The 8,639-nt window shown below is 43.9% G+C and overlaps 3 non-coding genes across 3 annotated transcripts; all 3 read left to right on the top strand.

Moving 5' to 3' along the window:
• The first annotated feature begins 300 nt into the window (after positions 1-300).
• On the top strand, positions 301-384 carry trnap-cgg (transfer RNA proline (anticodon CGG)). Its single transcript is given in 2 exon segments — positions 301-336; positions 349-384. It is a non-coding gene; the product is annotated as a tRNA-Pro (tRNA).
• Positions 385-3,215: 2,831 nt separating this feature from the next.
• On the top strand, positions 3,216-3,297 carry trnas-uga (transfer RNA serine (anticodon UGA)). Its single transcript has one exon. It is a non-coding gene; the product is annotated as a tRNA-Ser (tRNA).
• Positions 3,298-7,910: 4,613 nt separating this feature from the next.
• On the top strand, positions 7,911-7,994 carry trnan-auu (transfer RNA asparagine (anticodon AUU)). Its single transcript has one exon. It is a non-coding gene; the product is annotated as a tRNA-Asn (tRNA).
• Positions 7,995-8,639: the final 645 nt, after the last annotated feature.

Here is an 8,639-nt window from a genome sequence, read left to right as displayed (position 1 = left end):
ATTTCTGAGAAGCATCACCTTATGTGAAAAAACTATGCTTGGAATTTGCGTTTTGAACTAGTGTCCTTTGATTGGCTCCTTTCCATTGGCAAATGTATTCTGACGTGCAATACATCAGGGTCAGTTATATTCTTATTTAGACTGAATCAAGTAACGAATATTCTTGTAATCTCAAAGGAATACGGGCTCAGCACATTTCGACATCAGACTCTCCTCTCAACAACGGAAAGGACAATGGGTTTTCCACCAATTAAATTTAAATGGCTTCGGAGTTCAGTCTTGACGCAATCTGCGAATGTGGGCTCGTTGGTCTAGTGGTATGATTCTCGCTTCGGGTGGAATAGCACATGCGAGAGGTCTCGGGTTCAAATCCCGGACGAGCCCGCTATTGGAAATTATCAGCGATTTGCTTCACGACTTTTGCATTGACTCTCTGGATAATTGGCAATATCAAACAGAAACACTGAAGAAGGAATTGGAAATACTTTTCAAGGCAGGTAAGTTTGAAGTGTCACATTTTGGAATGTCAAACCAGCTGAGTATTTATTCGAGGAATGATAGAGCACCGGAGAGTGCCAATCAGCAGGGAGAGAGTGAGGTAAAAGGGCATAGTTTGCTGAAACCCGTCTCATGTGCAGAGAGACTGTGGGAAAGGTGTTCGGCGCGCTGGCCTCAGGAGATCAGTGTAGGAGTTGGGAGACTGTGTTGCTGTTGAACTCTGTTGTGGAAATACGTGTAAAATGGTAACAGCGCAGCAGTTTTTGGAAAACGATGGGTCTGCATGTTCATGAGCGCTGTAGACATTAATGTCAAAGAACGAGAAACTGGCAAGTGAACTTACATAGTTTAACCACTTCCCTTTTCCAGACCAGGACACAAGTGCCTCTAACTTGTATACAATATCGGTTTATATATCTCATAGGATAGAATATACATTGCATACAATATCGGCTTATACATTTCATAGGGTTTCGAATCGGTGCAGGCAGAAATTAGGTGACAAGCGAAACTGCTCACTCCGGTCACATTGTTGTGCCAAACGCTCGGGATTTCGACAGCTGGAATCTTCCCACTGAACTCATTTTCTGCTGATCCGGATTGAGAGTCTCAGTTCCGAACTACACCAGCATCTGTCTTACGGATGTGACTTACTTCAGAATCAGAATCAGATTCGGGTTTAATATCTGGAACATTTATCGAGAAAACTGTTAAATTAACGGCAGCAGTACAATCAATACGTGAGAAATATAGAAATAAAAATCAATCAAATATTGAATTAGAGTAAATATATGTATATTAAATTGTTAAATTAAAAATAGAGCAAAAGAGATAAAAGAGTGAGGTAGTGTTCATGGGTTCAATGTCCATTTAGACACTGGATGGCAGAGGGGAAGAATTGGTTCCTGAATCGCTGAGTGTTTGGCTTTAGGCTTCTGTATCTCCTTCCTGACGGTAACAGTGAGAAGAGGCATGCCCAGGTTGATGAAGTCCTTAATGACGTTCGCCGCCTTTCTGAAGCACCGCTCACTGAAGATGTTCTGGATACAACGAAGGCTTGTCCCCAGGGCGGAGCTGACTAATTTCATAACTTACTGCCAGTCTCTGGCCTTTCGGGGCAGCAATGAAGACCCTCCATCCCTGTCAGTCGGCGACGTTCAGGGATTCATTCATCGTGTCAGTAGCTTCCGCTCGGTTTGCGCAATTGCCTGCCAAGTCCCGGATAGCGATTCAGAAATATCGACAGATACATATGTAGACGGACTCTTGATTTTCGTTTCATTGAAGTTTTCTTTGACCAGTTCAGCTTGTTATCTCTGAGGTAAGCCCCCGAAACTCTAGGGCCGGTGGACAGTCTCCATCTGCCGTCTTCCATTTGACTTGTTTGGCATGAGTGACCGTACCAAGAGCCAAAGCATTAACTCCAAACTCCAGCCAGCTTCGTACAGCTTCCCCCATCCTCATCACATTCTACAGTGGTTGCATTGAGAGCATTCTGAGCAGCTGCATCACGGCCTGGTTCGAAAATTGCAGCACCTCAGCCCGCAAGACCCCGCAGCGGATAGAGTGGTCAGCTAAGAAGATCATCGGGGTCTCTCCTCCCGCCATTACGGATATTTATATCACTCGCTGCACCGGCAAAGCAAACAGCATTATGAAGGACCATACGAACTCTTCTCCCACCCGCCGTCTGTGAAAAGGCACCTAAGCATTTGCGCTCTCACGACCAGACTATGTAACAGTTTCTTCCCCCAAGCTATCAGACTCCTCAATACGTAGAACCTGGACTGACGCCTAACTGCCCTATTGTCTTGTTTATTATTTATTGTAATGCCTGTACTGTTTTGTGCACTTTATGCAGTCCTGGGTAGGTCTGTAGTCTAGTGTAGATTGTTTTTCTGTGTTGTTTTTTACGTAGACTTGTCTAGTTTTTGTACTGTGTCTTGTAACACCATGGTCCTGAAAAACGTTGGCTCGTTTTTACTATGAACTGTACCAGCAGTTATTGTCGAAATGACAATTAAGAAGTAACTTGACTTGATATTCTAGAATAGATCCAGATGGTTGGAAAACCGCGATTCTTACTCCACTCTGAAGGAAGTTAGGGGAAAGAAAGGAAAATATAAGAAATGTAGCCTGACTTCAACGTGTTCAAAAACTCAAAAAATTCAAAGCACATTGAAGATCAAAGACCGTTGAGGAGAAAGATTTGTCAAGAAGATTTGTCAAATAGATCATCGTGTGGTACGGTGATGCACATTGGAAGAAAGGATTAAAAAAGTCTCTACATGGGGAAGGCTTCAGAAATCAGAGTTGCAAAGAGACCTTGTGCAATATTCCCGAAATGTTTACTTCTAGGCCTAGTCAGTGGTAAAGGAAGGCAAATGCAATGTTAAAATTCAGTCCAGGAGGAGTAGAATATGAAACAACAATGTAATGTTGACATATGTTCGTCATTATAGACCAAATTCCGATCCTGTTCTTTATCCCTAATACTGGAAATCTCCTTCATTTATGATACTGACGGCAGTGTTACCCCTCCATACTCCCGTTGATACTAACGGTGTTGAAACAAATTCCAGAGCTGTCCAATTATACTATTCGTGTTGGAATAATGATTCACCTTTTCCATTACTAAACAGAAATCAAGTAAAACCCTCACGTCAATGGCAGTGCTACGGTGGGTGCTGAACATTTCGGCGATGCTGAACATTAACGCTGCGATGGCCGAGTGGTTAAGGCGTTGGACTTGAAATCCAATGGGGATTCCCCGCGCAGGTTCGAACCCTGCTCGCAGCGCTCACACCAACAATCCCACTGCCAATAAAATTTAACACCTTTGATGCTGTCTGAGCGCAGCACCCTCTGTGTTCAGTTGAGAACTGCGTATTTTTACACTCTTCAATACAATTCAATACAATACATTTGTACTCATTGTGCAATGTTAATTTCTATTCCGACTCTGATCAATCCCCTGGAAGCAGCTTAAACTCTCTGCAGTGCGGAATTTTACTGTCTTGTTAAACTAAAAGAATCAAACCCGGAGAACGGGTATTTCAGCGTCAGTGTAAAGAAGTGGACATCGTCCTTTCGATCTACGATTCGCATGGCGACGTATTTTCATCCTCTGTCAGATTCTAATCTCACTCGATTCCTGTGTTACTGTAGTTGTGGCAGAGACCACCGGAGGTCATTATATTCTATATCCTGTAGTGAACAGTTTTAACTTCAGTTGTTCGTCAGAGGATGTAAATTCATCACTGGAGCTGAGTCAGTTAAACTGTTCCGAGCTTCTCCAGTGCTACTGTACCCTTCAGCATATATGGGGAGTGAAATTACCGTCACCGCATCAGAGCCAACCTCAGAAACCTGTACAGATGTATCACAATGTTTCCTCTATTTCTAATTTCCAATCGAGTTGCAATGACCTACAATCTGCAGTGGCCTTCCAAAATACCTGATCCACCCATCGACTCGCCATCTCTCTTTCGTGAACAGTTTCCTTTGACAGTCTCACCCCAACCGATCGTCCTTTATTTAATACCAATCTCAACGAAGTACATGACCTCACCCATTCCAGCAATAAACACTTTTGTCCAGTTTGCGCCCTCACTGAAAGACCCAATTGCAGCCTAAATATTCTCATTGCAACCCGCTGTCCGGCTACGTCACGTCATCAGCCTGACACAGTAAGGACAGCTCATTAATGAGGGACGATAATAGACCGTCATGACACTGCCGATAAAAATTCCTACAGTCTGCAAAGGAGCAACGTCGACACAGATGGCACCGGATATCAGGTTTGAACCTGGGTGTCTAACGGTATGAGACAGAAACGCTCTTTCAGCGGTTCAGGAACAGCTTCCTCCCCTCTGCAATCAGAATCACGAATGGACTTTGAAGTTTTGGTCACGACCTCACTTTATTAGTATACAGTATTTCTGTTTTTGCATATTTTTCATAATCTATTCAATAGAGGTAATTGATTTACTTCTTTATTTATCATTATGTTTTATTTCATTTGTTGTTATTATTATTATTTTCTCACTCTGCTAGATTATGTATTGCATTGAATTGCTGCTGCTAAGTTAACAAATTTCCCGTCACATGCCGGTGATAATAAACCTGATCCTGATTCTCTGTTCAACGCGGTACTTTCCCGATTCGATTTTCATTAACGACATGGATTTCGAGGTATTGAGTTCTGGTACCGTATCCAGCACAGATCTGGAACCGGTAACACGTTCTTCAATAAATCCTGTTCCTTCGGCTGAGGAGATTCGAGAATTTGTGGAGTTGACATCCAATATTTCTGTCAGTTCAATTCTCGCAGCATTTTTAGCTGAGAATATGTACCAGATTTGAAGGCCCTGATTCAGCATTTCAACGCAAAAGTTTGATAATTTCTTCCACCACACACCCCACACACCCACATATGCTGGTCGACGTCTTGAATTTCTACTACGGGAAAATAACCGAGAGTGATTCAATTCATCTGTATCTGGTGACGGATCTAACCGACGGGATCATACATTATACGTAATTGGTGATGACCTCAAAATGAACTCAAATTTATATTTATGCGAACATCTATATGTACACACAAGCGCAATGAAAAATGTACGTGCTGATGGGTGAAAACAGGTGGAAACTAACCAAATCGACAGGCCAATGCAGTTTATTTATCTACAATATTTTTACTTTGCAGCCGGGTGTCTATGAATAGATTGTGAGTAGAAACAGGGCGATTGGTGCCGGTGTGTTGTACAACTGTACGGATGCAGAGCGCCTCGCTTCGTTCACCAACGTACTTCCTTAAGTTAGACAGCGGACGATTTATCGATCGAGGCAGAACCCTTGCATCCAAATCAAAACTAACATTGGAGTTTTAAGAATTAATGACACTAAAATAATGTTAATTGCATTTATAATTGAAGTAACGGAGAATGGCATCAAGCAGTACAGAGTGCCTCTGTTGAATGTGGTCAAGAAAACACTGTAAGGAAAACAGTGGCCGAAAGTGAACATGAAATTGGTAAACTGCCGTGTAACGCTCTCTCTTGAACTGCCTATCAAACTCCCCGTTTATCTCGCTTGTCCTGCTACGATGTGACTCTCTTCCCTGCCTCACTTCCATGTCCCGCTCCTTCTCTCTCTCTCTCTCTCTCTCTCTCTCTCTCTCTCTCTCTCTCTCTCTCTCTCTCTCTCTCTCTCTCTCTCTCTCTCTCTCTCTCTCTCTCTCTCTCTCTCTCTCTCTCTCTCTCTCTCTCTCTCTCTCTCTCTCTCTCTCTCTCTCTCTCTCTCTCTCTCTCTCTCTCTCCAGATCTCCTCACTCCCACACTTTCCTCACAAGTTGAAGCGAACGCTTATCTATCAATATTCGTGTTTAGTGAAAGGACTGCGTGAATGTGGTGGGACATTTATATATTTTCTTTTACTAGACAGCTCGGGTGGAGCGTAAGGGAGTGGGTGTAAACTGTTGCTGAAATGTCGGGGCGAACAGGTAATATGCCATGAAGGAGAACCGATTTTTTAAACAAATCTGCTCCTGGACTTTGGTTCAGTGCTCCATTAAGACACGACCACCATGTGAAATTTCAGTTAGCTGAAAACACTTGAATTTTCCACTGATAAAAATATTTACATATCCGATAAGAAATGTTTTTCAGCTGCGGCTGGAAGAGGGGAGATTGAGATTGTGACTGATTCACTGAAGTGGGCAACATGGTCTCTGAACGCGAAAAGCTTTCGCCGTTTCATATCACTCACTGTACAAACTCCGCATTGCTCTCTGGTCTACCGAGCGACCCCGCCTATTGCCATAGACAAATCGGTTCGCTGACCTTCCGTCAAAATCACCCGCGCCAATTGTCACTGACGTGGTGTAATTGTCTGACATCAACCAATCTCGTCAAATGACGTGCAACCTACATAGCTCCCATTCGTTTATGCAGATGTCAATCCAATGTGTTATCCAATTGCAAAAAGGTTTTCACCCAAGAGCTGTTCCCTCCCATAGACCCTGACTGCTTCTGCCTCCCCAAAGTCCCGTCAATACTGAGCAAAACTCAGAACAATTTCCCATTATATAACATTCATATCCATATGCTTCTGATCGCTGCTGCGGGCGCTGTCACGGCGTCGAAATAAAGGCGGGCGACAGAAGTATATCTCCTCTCACCGGGGGAGACTGTTGAAGATTTAGTGGAGGACAGCGGCCGACTTTTGACCGGCAACTGCAGTTTTGGGCGGAGGAGGATTGAGAAAAATTCTGGGCCAGCCTGATCCTATTGAATGCCAGGGCTGGCTGAAGAGGACTAGAGACTCTCCCTTCTTTCTGTTGCCTGTCTGTTTAAAGAAAATGAATAAACAGGCCTTTCTTGGGTCTGCATGCTACCTCGTGGATATAATAGATCGAAATCTTTGTTATCAGTTTGCCTGAGGAATCATTTCGAAGACTGAAACTGGCACAAGATTTATATCTATCTTTTGTTAATGATGCAGATTTGTACAATTTATGTTCTGCGTACTGTCTGTCTTTTCGAGCCTGCAATGACGCTGCAAGTGTTTCATTGTACCTGTTCCTCACCGTCCCTCTGCACACGGCAATAACCCCGACCGGACCTGACAATACTTACTGAGATTTGAGCAGAGATGACCCCGGGCAGATGAGTCAAGGTGATGTTAGCAAACTGAGTGAGTAGGACCAGAGTCCAATATGGGAAATGTATGGTTACCCTTTTCTACAGAGAGACAGCATCTCTGAGTGGTTTGAGGTACAGTGAGGAGTGAAGAAGATCAAATCTACACTGTATCCATTGAAAGTTATTGTCTGTAAGACCTCGCAAGTTATTTCCAGCTTTATTGAGACTGCAACTGCGATATTTTTTTTCAAAGTCATGTTCTCCTTGTTCATACAGAACAAATAACGAATAACTGCAGAAACAGTGGACAGCGGGTCAGGCAGCATTTGTGGACGGAAAGAGATAGTACAAACAAAGTACACTACAGATGCTGTGGTCAAATCAACACGTACAAACAAGCTGGATGAATTCAGCAGGTCGGGCAGCATCCGTTGAAATGAGTAGACAATGGTTTGATGTTCTTTGGTGAGGTTCTGTTCCTGGGGTAAGTACGAGGTGTCAGAGAGCTGCCGTTTGGCCACAGTGAGGTAGTAGTCCGTCCGCCAACTACTACGGCACCACCTTTGTCTGCAGGTTTGTTGGTGAGGTTAGGATTGGTGCGGAGAGAGTGGAGGGCAGTGCGTTCAGAGGGAGTGAAGTTGGAACATGAGAGAGGAGTGATGACAGTTGTCGCTTTTCACCCGATGCTACCCGACATGCTGAGTTCATTCAGCGTGTTTGTACGTGTTGAAGAAATTCAGAACAATAATCACAAGAGCACGAAGAACAGACAAGGTGGTCGAGAGGATAAGGCGATGGACTATTGATCCATTGTGCTTTGGACGCGTGGGTTCGAATCCCATCCTCGTAGCGAGGTGTTTATCTGGGAGACTATCTTTGAAACGATCACTTTAAAATTTCTGAACCTCCAACTTTTGTCTCAGAGGCGCCAGACAGGTTGGTATGTTGGGTCATGAAAAGCAATATTCACCATTAGTCCCTCATCAAATTTGGCCACAACGCCACAAGATATAGGATTTGAATTAGGCTATTCGCCTCATCTCATCTATCCGCCATTCCATCATGACAGATATATTAACCCTCTCAACCCATTTCTCCTGGCTTCTCCTCGCCAGCTTTGACAAATAACGGCTCGCTGAAGAAACAGTGGACAGCGGGTCAGGTAGCATTTGTGGACGGAGAGAGATAGTACACTTTTCTGATCCACACACTGACGCTGAACAGAACGTGGAGAGCAGATGACCGGTATGGGGAGTTAAGAAATGGGCAAGAGTTGGGCGGGTGCAAGTGAGGATGTGTGGTAGTCAGCTCGATGTGGGAGACTTTGCTATGACACCACTCACCACATGCACATTTTTCAGTGCGAAAAGAGCAGTAAGTCCTTCTCGGAGATAAAGAGGCTACAGAAGGTTGGGGAATGGAGAAGTAAATGGCAAATGAGATGCAGTGCAGGGAGATATATGGCCAGACACTTTGATATACGAAATGGAGGAGCAG

This window comes from Hypanus sabinus, unplaced genomic scaffold (genome assembly GCF_030144855.1).
Source record: "Hypanus sabinus isolate sHypSab1 unplaced genomic scaffold, sHypSab1.hap1 scaffold_1070, whole genome shotgun sequence".
Taxonomy (NCBI): Eukaryota; Metazoa; Chordata; class Chondrichthyes; order Myliobatiformes; family Dasyatidae; genus Hypanus; species Hypanus sabinus.
Note: the sequence above shows the minus strand (reverse complement) of the source record. Positions and strands in the feature narration are given on the sequence as shown.